This window comes from Lissotriton helveticus, chromosome 11, assembly GCF_964261635.1.
Source record: "Lissotriton helveticus chromosome 11, aLisHel1.1, whole genome shotgun sequence".
NCBI classification, from domain to species: domain Eukaryota; kingdom Metazoa; phylum Chordata; class Amphibia; order Caudata; family Salamandridae; genus Lissotriton; species Lissotriton helveticus.
In genome coordinates, this window is record NC_136072.1 from 732,310,006 (window position 1) to 732,335,489 (window position 25,484).

Below are 25,484 nucleotides of genomic sequence, written 5' to 3' on the forward strand. Positions count from 1 at the left end.
TGCCACTGCATGGAGATCAACAGGGGATTATGATCTGAAATGGTCCTAGTCAGGTACTCCGAATGAATCACTGCACTCACCAAGGAGCCGCCACACAACACCGAGTCTAGCCTGACATGTAGGTCGTGCAGCGTGGAAAAATAAGAATAATCTCTGATCTCGGGATGTTGTGCCCTCCACACATCCACCATGCCCCACCTTTCCTGCCATTCCCTCCTCTGGGTCGCTAGGCGGCGTACCGGGGAGTCTACTAGTGGTGGGTGAGACCTATCCAATAGCACATCAGAGATGGAGTTAAAATCCCCCGCCAGTAAGATAGGGCCTGCTAAAAAATAAGCCAACGAGTGTGACAAACCTTCAAAGAAATGAGCCTGATCAGAATTGGGGGCATATATGTTACACAGCACCACCTCCCTGCCATAGAGACGTCCCTCCACCACCACATATCTACCCTCAGGATCCACCCGCTGACTTGTAACTTGGAATGGCGTGCCCGCCCAAATCCATATTAACACCCCTCTTGCGAATGCTGAGTATGTCGTGCCAAAGACCTGACCCCGCCACCTCTTCTGTAAAGCCCCACACTCCTTCTTAGTCAGGTGAGTTTCCTGAAGCATTGCAATCTGAACGCCCCTCTGAACTAAGTAGGCATGCACCTTATGACGTTTCACCATCGTACAAATACCTCGAACATTCCACGTAATACATTTCAAGTTAGGTAACGTCCCCATGAAGAGCTTTCCGACACAGTGGTACTATCCACCAAATGACCCCCGCATTGCAGCAATTGTACACCCCCTTCAAAACATTCCCCAGAACTCCCCAAACCCCCCTCCCCAGGACAGGACCTAATAACCCAGCTTCAGCCCCGTTCCAAACCTGCAACACCCCACACATTCCACTAACCTGTGGTCGACACCACAGAAGGCCTTAAGGGCCTCAAGAGGGCAATGGAGCACCAAACCATGGCCGCAGAGCTACCACCCCGCGCCCACAGTCCCAAACTGCTCACGCAGCCCCATACCTGGCAGTCCAATAAAGACCTGGAGAGTCCGTGCCGACAGGCACCCCGGGATTGTTCAGTAGTCACTGGCCTCACTCATTAAACAAGCCATCCGCAGTCTGTGGCGTGACCGTCGGCCCCCCCGCACCTCCCACATCAGAGTCGTCCCCTCCGGTCTTCTCTTCCTCCTCCTCCGAACCCGATCCTCCAGACGTCTTCTCCTGCTGCGACCCTGTAATGGTTGCTGTAGCCATCAACGCACCCCTCTTGTCAGCCGGCATTTGTGCGTCTTGCGCGGCCCTTTTAAGCTTATTCCGGGAGCGGATGCGCTTCGATTTTCTGAGCCGGACTGGCTGCTGCCGATCCCTGCTGTCTCTGTGTGTACGGTCTGTCCCCGCACGATAACGTTCAAGCCACGACCATGCCTCGTCGGGAGTCTGAAAGAAGTGAGTCTTGTCATCAAGGATCACCCTCAGCTTAGCAGGGAAAAGCAAAGAGTATTGGATCCCCTCCTCCCTCAACTCCTTTTTCACCGATAGGAAGGACGCTCTACTCCTCTGGACATCCTGCGTGTAATCCGGGAAGATCGTAACATTGTTATTGTCCACCTGGAAGGGGCCCTGGGATCTCGCCCTCTGAATCAACAAATCACGGTCCTTATAATGCAGCAATTTGACCACCATCGGCCGAGGCGGTCGACCTTCCAGGGGCGGTTTGGCAGGCACTCTATGCGCTCTTTCCAGGGAGAAGAAGGGGGACAGACCCTCCGGCGCCACAACTGTTCTGAACCAGTCCTCCATATACGACACCGCATCACCCTTCTCAATTTTCTCCGAAAGCCCCACTACCCGCACGTTGTTCCTCCGATTTCGACTCTCCGCATCCTCCGCCCTTCGCTCCAGGAGCGCCAGACGGCCGATGACTTCCGTCAGTTTATGTTCCGCTGCGACCACCGCCGGTTTCAGGTCCTGAAGCAGTTGTTCATTCGATTTCACTCTATCAGAGAGTTTGGCGTTATCTGCTCTCAGTAGGCCCAGCCCCGTCGCCACCTGTGCAATGTCTTGATGCAGCGTTTCCTTTGTAGTAGCGATCGTCTCCAGTATGGCGTCAAGGCGCTAGTTCAGCCGCTGCTCCTGCGGCGTGGTCTCCAGTGTAGGCTGAGCACCGCCATCCTGATCCAAGGCAAGCCCGCCAACCTGCCCTCGTAGGGCAGCGACGCCAGCTTCCAGCGCGGCCATCTTGGCTATTAAAATTGCGCTACTCGGGCCTCCTCCAGCCAACACCCATCACCGTGGCGATTCCACTGTCTTCTCCGCGCCAGGTACCCTCCGGCGCTATCCGGTGGCACACGAGAACGGGGCCAGCAAGTACCTCCACTGAGCCAGCCTCCCGTCGAACGCTCACAGTCCCCCCTCTGTGTACAGCCGCCTAGCTCCGATCCATAGCTGTAGCCTACGTAGCGCCACCAGCACTCACATACCACCTCCTGGGACCGCCAGGGTCAGGGCAGCATCACAGTGCGCACTTCCAAAAGGAGCCGGCAGGAGTAGGTCAGGGCCAATCACGCCCACTGCACAAGCCAGCGCTCCTCCGCGTGTGTTGCAACTCGCTCTGTTCCCTGGTCACTGCTTCCCCAGCTCGATGCCTCAGGACCCCAGGCGGGCGGGCCCCCCCGCCGTTTGTCAAGCGCACCGAGCCGATCCAGCACCGGCCGCCCCTCGGGGCGTTCAGGGTCCGTAGGAGATCGACCCCTAACCCAAGGCGGTGGCCGCCTCTCTGTTCGCGGGTTCCGCTGTCCTTCACAGCCCTCTGCAGCCGGGAGAGCAAGCGTCACAATCCCTGCCGGTCCCGCTCGCTAATCCAGCTCCAGCCGCTCCGCCGGCGAGCAGCCCCCACAAGTCATCTGCACCGTCACCTGGGAGGAGAGCAGTCAGACACCATGTCTGTGCGCCAGGGATCAGGGAAGTGGGAGGGGGAGGGGCACCACTCGTAACAGCCCTCAGCCGCGGAGTGCTCCCGCGGGTCCCGGACCAGCTCCAATTATTCCCCGCTTCTGACCTCCGCTTCGCTCAGTCCGTCACTCAGCCTCCAGCACGTCTGGTTCCCCCCGGGGCGCTGCCTCTACTGCTCCCGGGCTGCCAGCACCGCCATCTTGTCTTTGTGTGCAGGCCGGGTCTACGAGGCTCCTATGTCTGGCATCGAGCGTCCACCGGGGGCCAGACGGAATCCGGACTCCCCCTTCTGGGTCAGCGACCCCTCATGCCATGGAATGAAGCCTCCAGGGGCACCAGGGGCAAGTTCGTCAGGATTAAAACGGGACTCAGCGCGGAGCAACTCGCTCACGCAGCCATCCCGGTCGGCGCCTAAGCCACGCCCCCCCCCTGCTCCGGCTGTTATCCTACATACCGCCTCTACCCTACACTATACTTCCACACAGCTGAAGGAATGGAACACAGGACCGGGTACGTCTTGCCAAGTATTTCCGTTATTGAATCACTCATTAACCACACCTATATCATGTGCAGGTTGCTCTCACACTCTGCCACCTTCCCTACCTGCGACAAATACTATAGCCTACTCTTTTATAACTGCCAGCGCTCCTCGCTTAGCGCCACAGTATACTAGAGCTGCACTCATTAATTCACGTTCTCTCCCTAAACATAGTCTGGACATCAGGGAGAGCATTATTAATCATGAACTGGACATCTTATTCATCACTGAATCATGGGGAGATGACGCATCAGGCCCTGACTTTGTTCAAGCTACCCCTGAAGGTTACAGCGTAGCTAGACAAGACAGAGCCTCGGGGCGAGGCGGAGGCTTAGCCATTATTCATAGGGACACTTATCGTGCCAAATTTGAGCCCATTCTAAGTACCAGTTGCGAAGCTTTCGCATTTACTATCAATCTTACACACAAACAGGCTTTCAAAGGAACCCTGGTGTATAGGCCACCTGGAGCTCGAACCAAATTTTTAGCGGCACTTACTGAAATTATGAAACCAGCAATAGAATTCCCAACTTACACAATTCTCGGAGACTTTAATTTTCCATTGGAAAACTTGGAAAACAAAGATACACTCCAATTTATTACTGATATGCAGGCAATAGGACTGCAGCAGCTGGTGAAGGGCCCCACGCATGAAGCCAGACACATGTTGGATGGCCTGTTTACGAATGACCATAGCATTGAGTTGGTAGCAACACTACCTTTGACATGGTCTGACCACCAAGCCATTATTTTTAGGATTCGGATGCTACCACTCAAACCCCCTCAGACCAAAGATAGGGCATCAGTGGGGGCGCGGAGGTGGAAAAACGCAGATATACCACATCTCTCAAATCTCCTGCTGTCATCTGCACCAGAAAGCGGAGACGATACCGAAACTATGTCCATCAAATTTCATGAATGGATTTTAAAAGCAGCGAATGAAGTTGCTCCTGAAAAAACTTATCGCCCCAATAGAGCGACGCCATCTGCCCAGTGGTATACAGAAGAGCTGCGACTCCAACGTCAGTTCTGTAGAAATTTAGAAAGCCGCTGGAGAAAGCACTATAGTCCATTGGCTAAGCAAGAATACAAAAGTGCTCTGGCGATATATAAGAAAGCTATTATCACACAAAAGAATCTTTTTTTCACTGGTCGTATTGAGCACACTCAAAACTCAGCCAGGATGCTATTTCAAGTGGTGAACTCTCTGTCCAGTCCTCCAGCTGGATCCACAATAGAGAACTCGCAGGAATTCTGTACTGCCCTAGCCACATTTTTTACCACTAAAGTAACGGATATTTACTCCGCTTTTTCTAAAGAGCCGGTAGGAAGAGCCGCTGACTTAACTATTCAACCAGCACTGAAGCACCCTTCCTTCACTCAGTTTCAGTCAGCTACCGAAGATCAGGTCAACGCACTTGTTGGCAAGATTAAATCAGGCTCTCCGTTGGACCCATGTCCTCCGACCATAATGAACCAACTACACAATGTGGTTACTCAGCCGCTGACCAACATATGTAACTCCATCTTTAGGATGGGTGTCTATCCACAGATCTGGAAAAAGGCTATTGTTAAACCTTTGATTAAGAAGCCATCTTTAGACCCTACCATCACTTCTAACTACAGGCCAATTGCCTGCCTTCCATTCCCTGCCAAAATAGTGGAGGCAGTAATGAATAAACAGCTCTCTGAGTTTATTGAACAACATAAACTCCTAGATGACACTCAGTTTGGGTTCCGGAAGGGACACGGAACTGAGACAGCACTGATAAAGGCCTCGGATGAAATTCGAGAGATCATGGATTCGGGAGGTGCTGCAGTGCTCATCTTATTGGACCTGTCAGCTGCTTTTGACACGGTCGCCCACGTCATCTTGGTCGACCGTGTCGCAGCCCTTGGAATTAGCCATCTGGCTAAAGATCTTATAGCCTCCTTCCTAGTTAATCGCAATCAGGCAGTCAAATTGGGTAACTACTACTCACCCACTTCTGAACTGCCTTGTGGAGTCCCTCAAGGATCCTCGCTAAGTCCCACGCTTTTTAATATCTATGTTGCGGACTTGGCGAGGGTTATTAAATCATATGGGATGCGATTAACTACCTACGCGGATGACACCCAGCTTGTGTTGGCGGTACACAAGAACGGTCCAGTGGTAGCAGCTAAGTTTCAGAAGGGGTTACTGGATGTACAATCATGGATGGACAGTAACTGCCTGAAACTTAATGCACAGAAAACCGAAGTCATGACCTTCGGTAAGATCTCTCCCGAATGGTCCCTAACTTGGTGGCCCAGTCAGATGGGTTCCCCCCCGATCCCAGCTGTTAAGGTTAGGAATTTGGGAGTGATCTTTGATAACAGGCTATCTTTTGGTTATCATGTCAACAAGGTGGTCTCTGCCGCATTCTTCGTGCTGAAGAAAATAAAAAAACTCATGCCATACCTACCTGCTTTGGCAGGGAAAACACTGAACACCACCTTAGTGTTTTCGAAACTGGATTATGGAAACGCCCTCTTCCTTGGCACACACAAATACATCCAGAACAAACTACAGTCTGTGCAAAATATGGCAGCACGGATTCTGCTTAATATCCATTGGCGACACTCCACTTCAGTAGCCATACGCCATCTACATTGGCTAAGAGTGGAGAGCAGAATCAAATTCAAGGCTCTCTGCATCGCCTATAAGGCTATTCATCAGACTGGTCCAAAGTTCTTAAAGGAAGCTTTTCAGGTGTATATACCTGGAAAGAATCTAAGATCAGCAGCAAGCTACCTATTGCATGTTCCTCGAACAAGAACGGCCACATGGGGAGACAGACGTTTCCTGGTAGCGACCCCCATACTGTGGAACACACTTCCCTTGTATATTAAAACAGCACCAACACTCATTGCCTTTCGTAAGGCCCTGAAAACTTGGTTATTCAACCAATAAGTTCGTGCCCTGAAGTTTGTGTATCCTAGAGTTCTCATTGCGCCTAGACACCCCAGGGTATTAGTTGCGCATTAAAAATCCCATAAATAAATAAATAAATAAATAAATATTAGCTATAACACATCTCCCTTACCACATAACAAAACAAGAAGATTGCATCATAACAAGCAAACCCAGAGTTGCAGATACAGAAATGTAAGGACACCAACTGTGAATTGGAAGAGTTGCAACAGCTGACAAGGAATGCGGAGGTGTAGATGACCTGAAAGATAGCCGGTGAAGGGCAGAAAGCAGAACATCCTCACATCTGTGATTTTACAATTTTGTCAAAGTCCCACCACTGTCCATTTTCAAGTTGGACTACATTTTTAAGAACTTTAACATTTCTACTTGTGGGATGGAACTTGCTTTGATTAGCCCCTTCCGCATTGCATCTCTTCACCTGCAGTACATCACCTGCCTTCCAGTTGTAGACTTTGACACCATGTTTCTGGTCATACCACTGTTTGTATTTGGCTTGGTGTTGGTTGATTTTCTCTGTAATTACATCCTGATTGACGTCATTGGTTCCGTCTCCTCCTAACCAACTGGGATTAAACTTTGTACATGGTTCCCTACTGCGCAGAGAAACGAAAGGGGAACCCCCTGTCACCTTGTTGGGTGAGGTATGGTATGCCCATAGGCAACTCAGAATAGAATTCTCTATGTCGTGACCATTGATGGTGGCCAATTGAATATGCTCTTTAATGAGTCTATTTGCTCGTTCCACTAAGCCATTGGCCTTTGGGCAATAGAGGGCAGTGGTTTCATGTTTTATGTTCATTTTACTCAAAACGTCCTGCATTTCCTCTGAGGTGAATCGCACCCCATTATCCCTCACTAAAGTGGAGGGTATACCTTCATCACAGAACACCCCTTTGAGGAACTCAATAACAGATTTAGTGGTGATGCTATGCACGAATTTCTGTTTAATCCAATGTGACGTATAATCAATCAGGACTAACATAAATTTCTTTTGGACTCCTAAGTTGTGCATTGGCCCAATGATGTCCATAGCCAACTTGTTCCATGGTTTGGCAGGCACTTTGACAGGAGATAAGGGCGATTTACGAAGAGACTTTGTTTTATCGCTCCTGGCACATGTGACACAGTCCTTCACAATTTGTTCTGTCATGGTGTCCATCCTAGGCAACCAAAAACTTGTTCTGACTCTATTTTTTGTTGCACTCCGTCCCAAGTGACCTTCATGTGCCAAGTCTATGATTCTTTTCCTAAGACCCTTGGGAGGTACCACTATGTTTTTTCGATAAACCTTGTCACCAATTACACTAAGTTCATATCTGACTTCCCAAAATTCTGCGATTGCTGCTTCGAGTTCACCTCTTTTATTGGGCCACCCTTCTTTCATGAACTCCTTTAACATGTCCATTTCAGTGTCTTCTCTCATACACCTCTCCCATTCATTTCCAGTGATGGCAGGTTCATCCACCATCATGATGGGACTGTCCAATGCTTCCTCCATTTCTTCTCCTTCTTGTAAAGGGGACCTGGATAAAAAGTCAGCAATTTTGTTTTCTTTCCCTGGAACATATTCCACGTTGAAATTGTGTTCCAATCCTAGGATCCATCTGCTAATGCGTGGAGTGCAGTTTTCCAGACCCTTTACTGTAAAGATGAAGGTAAGGGGCTTGTGGTCTGTTCTGAGAGTGAACTTCAGTCCCCACAGAAATAATTTAAAGTGCCTTATGGCCCAGAAAAAGGCCAGGGCCTCCCTTTCAATTACGGAGTAGTTCCATTCGGGGATCGTGAGACATCTCGATGCGAAGGCAATGATCTTTTCCTCTTTTCCATTCTTCTGTATTAGGGTTGCACCCAGACCTTTGTTGGAAGCATCTGTTGTGAGTATGGTTTTCTATGTTGGGTCAAAAACTCCTAGCGCAGGCGAGTTCACCAGATCTTCTTTTAGAGCATTGGCTACTCTCTCATGTTCTTCATTACACTTGAATTCTTGGTTTTTCATTAGGAGAGCTCTCATTGGTTCACATTTAGAGGCAAAATTGTCGACGTACTTTGACATATACTCCATGAGCCCCAGGAAGGACTTTAGTTCCTCTTTGTTCTTCGGGTATTGGGCGTCTTTTACAGCACTGATCAGGCTTCCCTTGGGCCTGAACCCATCTTCGGAAATGGAATGTCCCAAGTATTCAACATTTTGAACTCTTATCTTGCATTTGTTTCTTTTGACTGCTAATCCTGCATCCATGAGTCTACCAAAAACTCGTCCAAGGGAACAGTCGTGTTCTTCCACACTTTGGCCGTACACCAATATGTCACCCTGAAAACACATGGTGTGATCCACCCCTTCCAGGATTTTTTGCATGACTTTCTGAAAGATGACCGCCGCGGACGCTAATCCAAACGGCATCCTTTTAAACATAAAAGCTCCTAGGGGAGTGTTGAAGGCTGTGAGTGGTCTTGATTCAGGATGGAGTTCGACCTGATGGTAAGCCATTGACAAGTCTATTACACTAAAGTACTTGGCTGGTCCCATGGTACTGAGCATTTCATTGAGTATGGGTAAGGGGTGTCTTTCTACCCAAATATTCTCATTAAGGCTGCGTAAGTCTACACATAGCCGAATACCCTCACCATTGGCTTTGGCGGCGATGACAACTGGGGCCAATCATTCCGAGCAACTTATGGGTTGAATGATGTCAAGATCATATACCTTACGGAGTTCATTTTCCTAAGGTTCCTTAATTTTGTGGGGTACAGGACGTAACCTATGGACGACGGGTTTTGCATTATACTTCAGCTTGATTTTATGTTGGAAATTGTGCAAGCATCCCAGATCATCTTGGAATAACTTCTTGAATTCTTCGCAAATGGTGTCCCCTTGATGAAATGCGTCCATAAGTAGAACTTGCTCAGCGCTGTTTGGTTCTAAAATAATACCAAGCTCTTTTTGATGTTGCCAACCTAATAGATTTAACCCTGATTCCACAATATACACTTTACCGTAGGCCTTCCTACCTTTAAATTGTAAATGCATATCTTTCATTCCCATGAGAGGTATGGGTTCCTTGCTATACCCTGAAGGGGAAATGTCAGGCATTCTCAACTCGCTAACATTATTGCCTCCCAGGGGATCAAAATCATTCTTATTCAACAGAGTGAATGGAGAACAAGAATCAGCGAACATTGTTATGCATTTGTTATCAATTAACACATCACATTTAGGATATATAGAGTTCACAGAATTATTGATATCCTTTAGTTGCAAAACATATTTCTCACCCCGCAACTCTATACATTTTATCTCCTTACTGGGAAACTTTTCTACCTCCCTTTCATTATCTTTTGGGTGAGGTTCACCTTCCCTGCCTACTCTCACAAAATGTCCCCTCCTATTGCATTTTTTACAGGTAACATACCTAGCAGGGCATTGGAAAAAATTTGCAAAATGATTATTGCTCCCACACCTATAACATTTAGGAGTCTTTTCTCTATTGATTACCTTGCTGCTTGTGTTTTCCTTCTGTTTTACTTTATATACATCATTCCTGTCTTCATCATCCTTAATGCTAGCAACAACTTCAGTATTGGGTTTAATTTCTTTTATGCATTTGGCAGTGTGCTCTACAGATTTCGCAATCTCTATTGCTTCTCTTAACCCTGGATTTTTAGCCAATAACTTCTCTTGAATACGTGGATTATTGGTACAACGAACAAGTTCATCTCTTATAAGAGAATCCGTAAGGTTGCCAAACTCACATAACTGCGTTAGGTCCCATAAAGCTGCAATATAATTCTGAACTGAATCTTGTCTACCCTGTACTCTTTTAAAAAATGTGTGGTGTTCTAGTACCACATTAATCTTGTCACCAAAATGCTTCTCCAACTTACTCATAGTCTGTGCGATTACATCCACTTCTCCCACAACATCTTCTTCTTGTTCTGGCGCTGGTAAAGACTCATCAATTTTACGCCCCTGTACCCCTAAATTATGGAGAAGAATGTGCTGTTTGCGTACTGAGCTGAATCTTTCGCCCCCAATAGCTATGAGATAAGATTCAAATAACTTCACCCACTCCTTCCCACTAATTTCTGGTTCCCCAATGTCATTTAAAAAAGGGGGAGGGTGGCTCATACTTGCCGCAGCCATGCTAACAAATAAAGTGGGGTGAAGTGAGCAAAACTGGAGAAAGGGGTCAACTGTCATGAAGAAGTAATGTACCCGGAACTAGGAGACAACTAGTGTTAACTGTGAAGCACACAGACCAATATATATTACAAGCGATACTGGGGAAGTTATGATGTACAGAGGATACGCTGGAAGAGTACATGTGTTTATAACAGTAAAACTAGGAACGCAGTCACCCACCTATGGTGCAAAAAGGTACTTGGGAAAGACAAAAGTCAGAATAGTAATTAATTTGGTCACAAACGATCACCAGCAATTGTTTCTTCCGAGATGACTGCAACGCCAGAGGAATAGGATCAGCTCCCGGGTCAATGCATCACACTCTGACAAGAATGCGTGAGAGGTAGAAGCACTACGCAGACGGCCCTCAGGGAATGGAGCACCAACAGTCTAATGCGAGGCCGTGACAAAAGCTCCACATGTACCCAGGAAGGACACACCTACCGGCCCTCGAGGTGTGGTGCGCCGGCAGGAGACGGAGCAATCTTCCGGGTAGCACAGCTAAGAACAGCGGTGACTGCCCCCTTGCTGGTGGTGCGTCGGGGAGTTAGAAAACTCTTCAGGATTTCACTTCCTTGCAGTGACAGCCCTCTTGCTGATGGTGCACCGGGGGATAGAAGCACTTCAGGACTTCCTCCCAGGCAGGATATCCCCCGCCAGCCAGAACAGTCCACCAGGGTAATGTGCACCAGAGAATCGGAACCCATTCCAGGCTTTTTTTCTCTTTGCCAGGACGTACCCCGACAGCCAGGACAGCCACCGTCGGGTAATGGATTACGAAGCCTCATCACTGAGGGAACTAGCCACTAGACGACCGGAACGGCTCCTGGGATGAGCTAATCTTCCCACCGCTGACGGGACCACGGGGTGTGCCACAATGCAGGGAAAACTCTGGCACAATAATGTCCTTGCCCAAAAATCCAGTGGGAAAACAGTGGGAATCCGTCCGTCGGTTGTGAGACAACCCCCACTAGAGACTGGGCGACGGAACTCACAACCTACAAGATACCGCACGGCTCAGGAAGGTTCTCAGATGCCAAAGTTCAAATGCCTGACAGGGTCGCAGGACGTTACCAGGTGACAGGAATGGCACTTCCCAGGGGGTGACAGAGGTCGCTGAACATTACTGTTGTAAAGATGCTTCACACCGGGTAAATACCTTAAATAGCTGCTTCGGTGAAGACACTCAAAAGATAGGACAGTCCAGCTGGATGAAGACACCTCCCAATATCGACAACGAGAGGGAAAACTCTCCTGATTACATCCTGGACCGGTGTGGAGAGAGCACTCAAAGGGTAAATGGCCACAACTGCCCCCTGCGCAGATTCGTCGCCAGTGTTAGAAGTATGAAAGATGACAGGAATTCAGGTAAGCGAGAAGTACTCTTTAATGGCCATCCACTCTCCTCACTGAAGAGTACACCAACATTCCAAAGTAAGCTCCAGGTAGGGGAAACCAAGTCAGGAAGGGAACAGGGGAGGACGGACTGTACCATGTACATAATATTAGCTATAACACTTCCACTGTAGCTCAGTGAGCTATGAACTGGCATTAAAGCGCTGCACCCAAACTGCAAGCATTAGGTTTAGAACCTTGTGGTTTTTTCCTCTCTCTTTGTTATTCTAAGGTACTATACTTTGGGTAGTAATAGATTTGTAATAGTATACACAACTGCAATCACTGTGTTGCATTTTGAATCCATGGCTTGTGGGGCATACTTTCTGCTGAGTTTGCATCACAAAAAGTGATGTCATCCTGATGTAAAGTCTTGTGTTGAGGTTTACTTCTAGTGCAAAATCCCGAATTATGATGGGAAGTAGGCCGAAAGTAACATAAAGTAGCACTGTGTGCTTCTTTGTGTCAAGGGGACATACCATGGACGGGACATGGCTATTTACATGAAACCACCCATGTATTTTGAGTCTAATCCCTTTCTACTAAAATTGGTAGAAAGAGATTTGCAAAAAATACACCTCATCAAGGCAGGTGTAACTCTACAGCACTCTTACAAAGTGGTAAAGTATTAAACGTCTCCAAAGCATAGCATTTTGTACTGGGAGGGTACCATTCCAGCAAAAAATGAAGGGCACTTGCAGAACAAAACCTATGGTAGACAGCACATACATACCCTTTCACTATGGTTTAAGGGTATGTGCAATGGCACAGCAGCCTGATAGAAACAGTAAAATCACTTTCACAAAACATTTTCTCCTTGCAAAAGTATACTGCCAGTAACTTAAATAACAGTTGAATGCAAGGTATTCCCCTGTGTTCAATTTTTATGTGTGATACTGGTAAATCAATTCTGCAACCTTTCACATATTTTGTGTAATTGATGTGAGCTTCTGTGTTAAAAATGTCATGACTTTTCTTTTGCCTCCTCTTGTGCTGTGGCCAAGACTCCACTGCCATTAAAACTTAGGAAAATAAGTAACACTATTTGTGTTTATACCGTTTGGGATACTTTCTGGACCTCCCTCTGTGGGACTTATGCCCTAAATTATCTATAACACTCTCCCCTGACATGCACAGTGTTCTCAATGATGTAATTTCAGATGTTGCCCTGATGTTATCAATGATGTCATAGAACATGTCCAGATTGATGCAATATGGGAGGGAATTAGCTGTGCATGGCGAGGGCACAAGTTATTGTTACTTTAGGACACACGTTATAGTTACTTGAGATAACTATAACTGGTGAAATTCAGTGATTCTGTTTTCAACTAACTATAACATCCATTTAACCTTTGTTTTTCACTGAATTTCTAATCTTTTTAATGTAAAGTGAGATACTATTATAATTCTGAACTATAACGTCACTTTAACCTTTGTATTTTTAAGTGAATTTCGAAGTATTTTTTAACGTAAAGTAAGATGTCGATTGCTGTGACCTTGGACTGTGTGCAGCATGAGTTTAGGCGCAGGGCCTGTCATTTGTCCAGTCCCAGTGCCCCAACCCCTCATGGGCACACAACATTCTGCTCTGCATGGCCTTTGCCCATAAGTGGCATGAGGTTGGGTGTAGGGCCTGGCATGTGGCTAGGTCCTGACCCAACACGCTGTGGGTGCTCATGGCTGACTATGTGATGTAACAATATAAAGGGTGTCATTTTTAGTAAGGCAGACCTACTGGTTTTGTCACGGGGTAAAAACACCAAAATATAAAAAGCGGGCCTATTGGGTTTATCAAGGGTGTCAGCTTTTCAACATATGTAGTACCAGGCACAATGCCTTTGTCAAAAAGATCACCAATAACTATAATCAAATGTATATTTTATAAATTCACACACTGAAATGGTAATAAGAAATAAAACATATAATAAAGAAAAGCCCTAGAACAAAATGGGGTACTCCTTGCATGTAGCAGTGGCCCCTGCTTCTCACTTATTATTCTTGTTTTTTGTATGAGTCCCCGGGTGCCCACCGGGGCACCCACAAATTAACAAATGTTGTGGGCCACAGGGGTGGGGAGCCTCAAGGGCACCAAGGCCCTTGCTGGCGCTCCTCAGCCAGCACCCATACCCGATGCTGGCGGGAGCGGTATTTTTTCTTTTTTTTTTACAGTAGAAAGACTCAGGGAGGGTTCTACACTCCCCTCTTCCATATTTAAATAAAAGCAGCCACAGGGATTGGTGTCTCAGGCCTAAAAAAGGCTTAGTGAAGAAGGGCACACATTACATTCCACAATAAAAATATAGCCGCCGACCACCCCGGGCCCTGACCCACCCTGGGTGGGCTCATGTTTAAAAATATAGGGAGTACATATTTTTTTATATTGGTGCCGTGAATCCGCATATCCTCTGCAGATCCGTGACAAAAATAAAATTACATTTTGGCACCGGCGGACACCCACACCAGACATAGTGGTTAAGGTATCCCTACCCTGTACCACAATATGTTTCTTACAACCGTTTTTGGGGGGACTGGGGACTGAGTCATTGAGTCCTGAAATGTCTGCTGCCACATCTTTGTTGATGTGGTGGCAGTCCATCAGATGTATTCTGATCGGTTAGATCCATGGATCCTTCACAGCATGAAATAGACAAATATTTTGAACCTTAATTTCTCAAAAAGTATTGAACAGCTTTACACCAAAAAGCAAGCTTTCTGCACGAAGATCTTGTTTTCTGTCAGACTTGGTGTAATTCTGTTCAGCCATTTTGGTCATAGCTGTGCCTTATTTTCCTACCGAACATTTTATGGGGAAAACACTTTTTGGGCCCCCTCTTTTTCTCTGCCCTGTTTGACAGATAACCCCAAAACTTTCTGGAAATTGATTGAGGTGGATGAGACTTTAGTTTTTAAAGTTTGATGAAGATTCGTCAAACTGCCTCAAATTTAATAGCAAACCAATCGATCAATCAGGTTTTGTAAATCACAGCTACTCAAGGCACTGGGTGGAGGGGGGAGGCTCGGCTCTAAACCCTCCCGGAGATTCATCATATCATAGCCCATCAGGGGGCATTAGGTGCCGACGCTCATAGTGATTTGTCGAAGAGCCAGGTCTTGAGGTCCTTCTGAAAATTGGAGAGAGTTGGTGTCTGGCGTAGGTGGAGTGGGAGGGTGTTCCATGCTTTGGCCACGAGGAAGAAGAAGGAGCCACCTCCTGTTCTGGTTTTCTTGATGCGTGGTACTGTGGCGAGGGAGAGCTGGGCTGAGGGGAGGGGTCTTTGGGGTGTGTGGAACGAGAGGCGGTGGTTTATGTAGGTGGGGCGGTGTTGTGGAGGGATTTGTGTGTGGGTGAGGAGCTTGAAGGTGATTCTCTTCTTGACGGGGAGCCAGTGTAGAGCCTGCAGGTGTTGGGTGATGTGGCAATGGCGCAGTAGGTTGAGGACTAGTCTGGCGGCGGTGTATTGGATCTTCTGGAGTTTGCGGGTGAGGTTCTTGTTGATCCCGACAAAGAGTGCATTGCCGTAGTCCAGTCTACTGCTGATGAGGGTGTGGGTGACAGTTTTCCTGTGTTCAAGGGGGATCCGGTTGAGAGTTTTTTGTAGGAGACAAAGGGTGTGAAAACAGGAAGAGGTGATGGCGTTGATCTGGCGGTTCATTTTGAGTTCGGAGTCCAGGATGATTCTGAGGTTGCGTGCGTGGTCCGTGGGTGGGGGTGGGTTCCTGAGGGCGGGGGGCACCAGTGTCAGTCCAGGTGTCATGATGTAAGCCTAAGATGAGTACTTTGGGTTTTGTCTGTGTTCAGTTGTAGGCATCTGCTCTTCATCCACCTGGCGACTGCATCCATTCCTTCTTGAAAGTTGAGTTTCGAGATGTTGGGTTTGTTGGATAGTGAGAGGATGAGTTGTGTGTCGTTTGCGTACGATACAACGTTGAGACCGTGTGCTCTGACGATGGAAGCGAGGAGGGCCATGTAGATGTTGAACAGGGTGGGTTTGTCGCAAAGGTCCTGGGAGGGTGGGATGTCAGTGGATTCACTGTAGGGCTGGGCAAACTCTTTGATGATCCCGAAGAGTTCCTTGATGTTGTGTGCATGGGTGGAGATCCTGTCCTGTAGTGCTTTCTTCCTTGAGTGTCTGATGAGTTTATGGTGGGCAGTGGTGGCTGTTTTGTAGTTGTCGAAGTTCGCTGGGGTTTTGGAGTTCCTCTATAGTTTCTCGAGACGTCTGCAGGTTTGTCTGGATTCCCAGAGCTTGGCTGAGAACTGGCAGGCCTGCTTGGTTCCAGGGTTGGAAGATTCCTTGAGAAGGGTGACGGTGTTCGCGCAGTCGATGATCCATTTGTGTAGGGTGCGGGCGGCGGTGGTGGGGTCATTGTCTGGGGCGGTGGGAGCGGAGCCACTGAGGGTGGCAGTGAGTTGCTCGTTGGAGATCTTGTTCCAGTTCCTGGGTTGCAGCTGTTGTGGGCATCTGCAGGGGTATTTGCTCTGTAGATGAAGTAGACACAGCGTTGGTTCATCCATGGGAGTTCGGAGGTGCGGCTGAAGGAGATGGAGTTTCCTGCTGTGAAGATAGGGTCGAGGGTGTGTCCTGCTGAGTACGTACGTCCTGGTATGACCTGAGTAAGTCTGATGATGTGGAGGTTTTCCAGGAGCGAGATGGAGTTGGGGTCTTGGCGGCTGTCGAGGTGGAAGTTGAGGTCACCCAGCAAAATGTAGTCAGTGGAGTTGATGGCATGCGGGGTGATTATGTCAGAGATGGAGTCGCAGAAAGGTGTGAGGTGTCCGGGAGGTCGGCAGATGAGGGTGCCACATAGGGTGGTGGTTGGGTTGACCTGTTACTTGAAGTGGAGGTGTTCCATGAGGTCCTTAAGCCCGTTGGTGTAGGTGCTCAAGGAGAGGTTGGTCTTGTGGGCAATAGCGATACCACCTCCGGAAAGGTTTGGGCGGTCCTTCCGTGTAATTGTGTATCATTCGGGGATGGCGATCGCAATGTCATGTCCCGAGGTGGCGCTTGTCCAGGTTTTGGTAAGAAAAGTGACATTTGGAGAGGTGCTATCGTTGAGCTCCCAGATTTTTGTGGCATGTTTGTGGAGGGAGCGGACGTTGAGGAGGATGCATTGCAGGGTTTGGGCTCCGGCAAGGATGATGGTGGTCGGTGGAGGTGGGTCCTGGATTTTGGCGATGCTGAAGGAGTGGCGGCAACTACGGCATGTGAACGGACCATGGGTGTCGAGAAGTGAGGAGAGCTTGCAGTTTTTATTCTTGCCATCGCTGAGTGCGTGGAGAGTCACTGAACTGTAGTGTTGGTAGGTCGTAGGACCAGGGTTCTTGGCGCTGGCTGGGGTTGGGTCGTGGACGGGTGCAGATGGGTGCAGACGGACTTGCCTTTGGCGAGCCAGCGGCGCGTCCGCTGTGCGCAGCTGCGCAGCAGCCTCCATTAAGTAGAGGTCGGGGAGGGCAGGACAGCTGGGAGGCGGGAACGGAGAGGAAAAACGTGGGAGGGACCACAGAGGCAGCAGCTGCAGGAGGAGGCAAAAAAAGGGGGGGAGAAAGAATGGAACTGACTCAACCTGCAAAGTAAAGAGGGATAAAAGAAAACTGAGCAATCTGAGAAAACTGAGAAATCTAAAGAAATATATAAAGAAAAAGGAAAAGAAAAGAAAATACCAGGCAAGCAAGTAGACCTGACCAGGGGCGAAAACCGCAGTCTGTGTTGGGCCAACAAGAGAGGCAGGGAACTGCCTGAGCTATGGAGCTGCATGCTGGGAGGGCAGGAGCCCAAGGGGTTTAACTCCAAAAAATCTATTTCCTATGGAAATGCGGCCCTAATAATGACTACTCAGTGGTGGCCGCCACTGAGTAATTTATGGTAAGGTGGAGGAGAAGTGGTGTGTGTATATATGTATTCGTGTGTTTATGTATGTATGTACGTATGTATGTATGTATATGTATATCAACTCTCTCTATTTCTCTACCCCATTCTTTCTCTCTATCTTTGTCTATTTCTACCCTAGAAATTGTCTTTCTTTGTCCAGTGTCATCTTAAGGGTACTGGACAAAACACAATTCAGCTGTTTTTCTCTGGCCCGTGTCTGAAAGTTTAATATATAATTTAGTATTCCTGGCATCATTCTGGTTTGAATTGTCAGGAAATGGGTAATACCATTCAAATTTGTTTCGAATAGAAATTCCAAAAATATTCCTTTTCCAGAGGCCAAAAATCGTTAAAATGACACAGTTGTTCGCTCTATATTTCTTAGAAATGTTTTTCAAATTGCTCTAAAGAGAAACAAACAAGTCAACAAGACCGGTCGTCTTCCACCCCCTGCCTCTGCAAGCTTTTCTCCCTGTCCTCGCGCCGCTGTCTCCTCCATTGCATTTGCAACAACTTGCCCTGCCGACCTCCACACAGATGAATGCGCACAGACCGCCACTCATCTACTTGAACCATGACTCACACTTGAATTTGAAAATGGCTGCAGTAGGCCATGAAAAAAATAATGCTGTATCTCAGAAAAAAACAGCTATTCATTTAGAAGCAGAATAAAAGAACATCCATCTAACCCTTTCAAATTCGTATGGCATATTGAAAGGAATTTCAAAGTAAATAAATCCTTTCAAAGAATAAAGATCTGAGTATAAATGATAACTATTGAAATGTCTATCAAAGAATATAGGTAGACCTATGCTAATGTGACTCACGGAATGAAACTATGCTGTGAAGTCTTTTCAAAGAATAAAGTGTATATATATATATATGCTAATTCCTTTCAAATATGAGGGAGTATTCATCTATTCAAAGGCCTGACTTCTAAGTGAAGCCTGGCTTTCTAAAGTGAACTTATTCCTATATGTCAAAGGGACATTTTCCTATCTCGTTAGACCAGAGTTTGTAAATAGTCACATAAGATAGGTACATGAAATGCACATTGCGTCACTTTGCATCTTTAGATACATATTTATACAATGCGACTGTAAGGAAACAACTGCAGTAGGTGACTGAGGGCTTCACTTTAAGATTGATGTCTGGCCACCAAATGTGATGTTGCCCGCAGTGGGAGCAGGCAATTCCCTTCTGCACAGGCTCCCACATGCATAGCAGGTGATATTTTCGCAGAAATACGGCGACAGGTCCGCCATGCAATTGTCAAACGTTTGTTACATATCCGAGTCTTGTAAATGTACGTGAGGTGCAGGGAGTTGTCTCTCAGTGGAGGTTGGACATTAAAAACATTTCTGCCCAAGACCCCTTTGGTTTCCCGTCTATCCTTTTGAGACACTTTCCTCCAAGGCACCAATATTTTATTAGGCCTGGGCATAATTTTAGTTTTGGTGAAGTAATTGGAGTAATTTCAGTAATTCTGCCTTACTCTTTGACGTGTAGTTACGATAATAACAATAATAATGCCTGCTTGTGTAATTAAGAGTAATTGTCGAAAAACAATCCTATTGTGAAAGCACATTTAGCAACTGCGATTGATCACTCACACTCACTATTTGTGTTCTGCTGCATTTAGCACTATTTATTGATGCAAAAATGCAACCTTGCATCCATTTTGGATGTAAAAGGGTGCCTTTTGCACGAAGAAAATAGTGCCAGATGCTGGGAGTAAGTTTAGGGAAAGTTGTACCCCAACAGCACATTTAGCACTATTTATTGGTGCAAAGTGCCTTTCTACGCTCATTTGGGGCACAAGGGAGAAACTTTGCTATAAGAAAATAGCACTAAATGTTGGGGTAATTTGGGTGAAAATCCAACTCCAAGAGCACATTTAGAGAGTGCGAGTGGCTGCTTGCACTTGTTACTCATGTTTTGCTGCCCTTAGCCATTATTTCTTAGTGCTAAATTCATTCTTGCGTCCATGTTAGGTGCGACGGGCATTTTCACATTAACAAATAGCACTAAACGCAGAATTACTCTTTACACATAATTATGTTTAATCTCGCTGAATTTGTTGGTAATTTTGTGTGCTTACATTACACTGAATTACACGAGTAATGTCAACCTCAATATTTTATTTTAACCTTTGCTTGGAGGTCACTGAAATAAGGAAGGGCTTCTAACTGTATATGTGCGACATACTGAGGCTGGCTGCCTGACAGCTTCTGACCCCTGCCTTCTGGATAGTGTTATCAGATATCCCAATGCCACCAATGTCACCAGTTGTGGGTTTTTCTTTTACAAGCCACTGGCATCTTGTTCTTCTGACAGATATATTCAAGTGAAGTGAATCAAGACTGCAGCTCACACAAAAGCCTAGGACTGGAAAATGGTGGCTCTCCAATATAGAGTTAAGTGGTAAATCTTCTTATTGGTACTGCAATCTAAATTCTCGGAAATAATGTGTATATCATAGGTAATGTTATTGCGCATCTGTGGCGGGAACAAAGCTAAATCTGTGGGCAAACCCATAGCTCCTTGCAAAAATAATCACTGTTGGAAATGGTCCTTTCTGGACGGTCATCCCAAATATTTAGCTTTCCTCCTTCCTTGTTTGCTGAATTTGTTTTTGTTGCCTTTAGGACTTTGGGCATTTTACCACTGCTAACCAGTGCTAAAGTGCATGTGCTCACTCCCCAATCTGTGGTCACATTGGCTTATCCACAATTGGCATATTTAATTTACTTATAAGTGCTTAGTACACTGCACTACATGTGCCCAGAACCTGTTAATTAAATGCTAGTAGTGGGCCTGCAGCACTGATTGTGCCACCGACTTAAGAAGCCCTTTAAACATGTCTCAGGCTTGCCATTGCAGAGCCTGTGTGTGCAGTGTTAAACTGCCATGTCGACCTGGCAAGTTAACCGTCTTGCCAGGCCGAAACCTTCCTTTCTAATACATATAAGTCACGCCTAAGGTAGGCCCTAGACAGCCCAAAGGACAGGATGCAGGGTGTTTTAAAATGATGGACATTGATGGAGGGTCACGTTTTACCATATAAATTCCCAACATACCATTCTGCTCGACCCAAGTAGCATGACGGTCCCTGTATAGGCCCCATCAGCTAAAATCTGAAAATATGCTATCTTGACCATTTTTTCCATACACAATCAGTAAGTGATAACCCGCACATCGCTTGACACATCTGCATATAGGCCCAAACCCAAAGAACACAGCCTCATGTTACTATCTTCAATAATAAAATCCACTAGGCCCAATATTCTTAAACATGCCTTTCTCTTGTGCCCAACACTGCGAGGCAGCTCGGGCGACCGCAGAAACTTTCCACAGTTTCAAAAATAATCTATCTCGCTGACACACAGGACCAGCTGGCACACTCTCGATATTTCACGAATATCGTTTGCTTCATTTTTTATTATGAAACTTTCCAAGCTTGCTCAAACAAAACCCAAGACGGCACCTTGCAATGATGACACCAGTTTCAAAATTCCGCTCTCACATATATTTTACGAGAAACTTACGCTAAAAATATTCTTTGTTTATAAGTTGCGGTCAAGCATTGACCACCCGCCCAAACACCTGACCCACTGGGACTCCACTTCTGTGTTCTCAGGGTTTTAGCAACACCACCGTAGGCGTGAGGTCAAGAGCACCTATGCCAGTGTGGTTCAAATGCATACGTCAATGCGTATGTCAATGCGGTTTAACCATTCTGAACAGGTATATAGGGCCTGCACCCCAGTTTGAGGGCAGAATTCTTCAGTAATGCCGTTCACAGCTCTTTTGCATGGTTAGTTTTCTCTTTTAAGGTTTGCCTTCTAGCCTCTAGAGCATTATAAAAATGTACTTTGTGCTATTATTCTCTGACTGATTGTGCAATCATACTTTTTAATATTCTTTCTAAGGCTAATGAATAGCTTAATATATTGTCTGCTATGCTAATGACTTGATGAATAAAAGTGCCACTTCACTGTTATTTCTTCGTTTCACACCTGTGTTCATTATTCGTAGATAAGCAGTGTTTATGTGGCCCGTGACCACACCAGAAGGGAAATGCTTACCCTTCTTCAACATGTACTTTTAATTTTTACATGTCCAGGTAGTGAACAACTCTCACATTCTTTTTTCACTACTGCAAGGCCTATCTTACCCATAGGTTAACATTGGGATTGTCTTCTTGCTCCTTATAAGTGTAATTCCCAATTGGGACTAGAAAGACATATTGTGTTTGGTATCTCCGGACTTACAATTTGAAATCATAACTAATGGTGAAGTCGGATTTTTACTTGTAAGTCTGAAAAAATCCCTTTTAGAATGTTGGCGTTTTCTTACTTTAACCAATCTGTGCCTCTGCTTCCCTCTGTATACACGTCTGGGGTGGGTGACAACTGGGCTTTGTGCATTCCCTCTAGAAAGTCACACACAAAAGGAACTGAGGTGTCCCATCCCCATCCTGATGGCCCATCACCAGGCTGATGGGCCTTCCCGAGATGGATGGGAGGGAGGAGCAGACACTTGCACCTGAATAGGTCTGGGCCTGTCCCCACACAAAGAGCTGCATACCCCCTATAGTGAGTCTGAAACCAGGGGAGGATTGGAAGGAACCTTGTGCACTTCAAATGACTCTGAAGTCTCCCCCACTTCAAAGGCACAATCGGGTACACGTACTGGACCCCTGACACCACCAACTCAGTGCACTCTGGACCTGAGGACACTCTGCCAGGAAGGAGGACTGCTGTGCTGCTCAAAGGACCGACACTCTTCTGTACTCTGCTGGATTTCCCGGACTCCTGCTCTGCTGTGCCTAACCTGCTGCCCCATGGCAAGAAGGACTGGACATGAATCTCTACATCCCCAGAATCTAGTGACTCAAGTTTGCTGGCTTGCTTCCTGTTCTGAAGTCTCCGGGACATCAAAGACTTCCTTCAACTCTACTTCAGCTGCTAGACTCTGCCAACTGTAAGTCCTGCCCTGTCAAGAGGTGCCAATCCAGTCCTGGGTCTTGAAAGGAGGTTCTGCAGCTCTTTTATTATTCAGATTTGACCCGGTCCAGCGTGACCAGATAGGCATTTTTTACTCTAAGCACCATAATTCAAGACATTCTTTGAAAATTAATAACCCCGGTTCTACTTATTGGATTTTTGTTGTTGTGGTCTTGTTTTATTAATTAAATTAAGCTCTATTTTCCAAACCTGGAGTGGATTTGCGTGGTATTTTTCACAGTTTTTACTTTAATAAGCTTTGCTCAAATACATTACACATTGCCTCTTCAGTTAAGCCTGACTGCTCTGTGCCAAGCTACCAGAGGGTGAGCACAGGTTAATATAGGGTGTGTATCTGACTTACCCTGACTAGAGTGGTGGTCCGTACTTGGACAGGGTGCATACCTCTGCCAACCAGAGACTCCATTTCTAACAATGAACTTAATCTGAAGGCAGCTATAACACTGATAAATGTTCGGAGAGCATTGCATTTACATACCTAGAATCTCTTTCCCATCTTGCTCTCTGTCTCTTCTGCGCACATCTTTTTCCAGCCTCTGTGTTTGCTGGTGTCAGGGTCCCTTTTACTCACACATCTCAACCCAGCCTCCCTTCCCATGTGTATACCACTACAAGCACACAGACAGTGGCATAGCAAATGTGCCATAGGCCCTAACGCTAGTAATGATGTTTGATATTTTGCCCCATCTTCAGGTTTGATAGTGAAATTCCTTCAAGATCTGGGGCAAAGTAAGCACCTCACAACTCTGTGCCCTGGGGCCACACCACCTGCTATTGTATTAATAGCTATGTCCCTGCACACACATATTTGTCAGACGTTTATCAGACAGGAGAAAGTCTCCACTCGGTGACTAAGTAACCACAGCTTTGTATCTTCTCTTCATAGTTTATTACACAGGTTCCAACTAGGCAGCCACGAACGAAAGCCACTTGATTGCAAAAAAAAATACACACAACCAATGGCAAAGTAAGTAGGCCAGCTTTGTTCGTTTTCATTTTTATCGCAAATATGTCAGAAAAAGAAAAGGAAAATAAAAATAAATCCTGAAAGTGGCTGCCATCTGCTTGTTTTAAACTTTTTTTTATTTAAAAAACATTTAATGATGTGTCTGTTTTGCTAGTAGTGTTTTTTTTTTTAAATGGGAAGCTTTTCACTTGTGGAATGCATTTTACTAGTAAAATTATTGTATTATTGTTCACGAAGGAGGGAAAAGTAATCTACTAAGCCCTCAAATCACAGTCAGCTACAATGTTAAACACTTCATAACGTTAAAAAGGAGATGGAAAATAATGAAAATCTAACTGAGCCTCGAAAGTGCAAGCAAAATGAAAAGCATATATTTGAAGTCTAACGACAAAAATCAATACAATAACAGTAGAAAAGCCCACTTTTAACCAGATGGAAGGATATATTGTTATGAGAATGTAAACAATGAGCATGAGCAGTGTGTACTCACCCAAAGTGAAGGGAACCAATTGTTAAAGTGGGCTGACCCACTGCCCCATGCTGCATGCTGTGCAGAGTTAGACTGTGACAGAACATCAAATTAAAAGTGGCCCCCACTGGCGAATCATAGCTAATAAATGTGGCCCTCTTTTGCAAATCAGGGCCGTTTTAAACTGGTCAAACTTAGGCCCAGATTCATCACAGTCTTGCCCTTGTGCCATTCAAGGTTTTGCAAGGGCACCGCAATACTAAAATTAGAATTACCATGCAGAGCAAGGCCAACTTGCATGGCCTGGTTTGCTTGATAAATCAGGAGTAACGCAAGGCAGTGGAAGTCATTGCCTTGCGTTACTCTGCCCTGGGAAGGTATTTCATTGTTGGAGCATGGGTGTTCCCATGCATCCACCAATGGATTCTGGCGGGTTTCCAGATTTACCAAAGCTGGCAAACCTGGTAATGGAGGTGCAATGAGGAGAAATAACTTTATTTCTCCCCTTTGTTACCTCCAAGTGTGCATTCTGCAGCACACTCAAAAAGAGGAAAAAGCCTCAGAGGTATGTTTTTGTGCAGGAAAGTGTGCCTGCCTGCACAAAAGCAACCCTGCTCACAATTCAGACACCCTTGCACCATAGTGCCAGAGTGCTACCATTGGTGATAGGCAGCAGATTGTGGAGAAGTGTGGCTCAATGGTTAGAGCGGCAGACCCTGATGCAGAGGTCTAGCCCGGGACCAGGGTTCAATTCCCCGCCTCGGCGGGTCTTGGGCTCAAAATTCCATGGACCTGATAATTCTCACCTTGGTGCCTATTCCAATCATGGAGTCCCACTCTGCAACTCTGGGCAATAGCTTGCTTAATCTCCACAACGGCCCCACAACGCTAAGGATGCCTGGCCTCCACCTTGGGGGTGCCCAGGAGTGGACACCTCACAGGGAAAGCCAGGATGGGTTCCACAGCGGTTTTCGTACAAGCGCCTTGAGACCCTTGCGGGTGAGTAGTGCGCTATACAAGTATCAATTTACATTTTACATTGTGCAGCACTACAAGCAGGAATGCGCCATATATTTATAAATATAGTACATTCTTGCCTTCTCCCTTTCACGCAGCACAGCAAG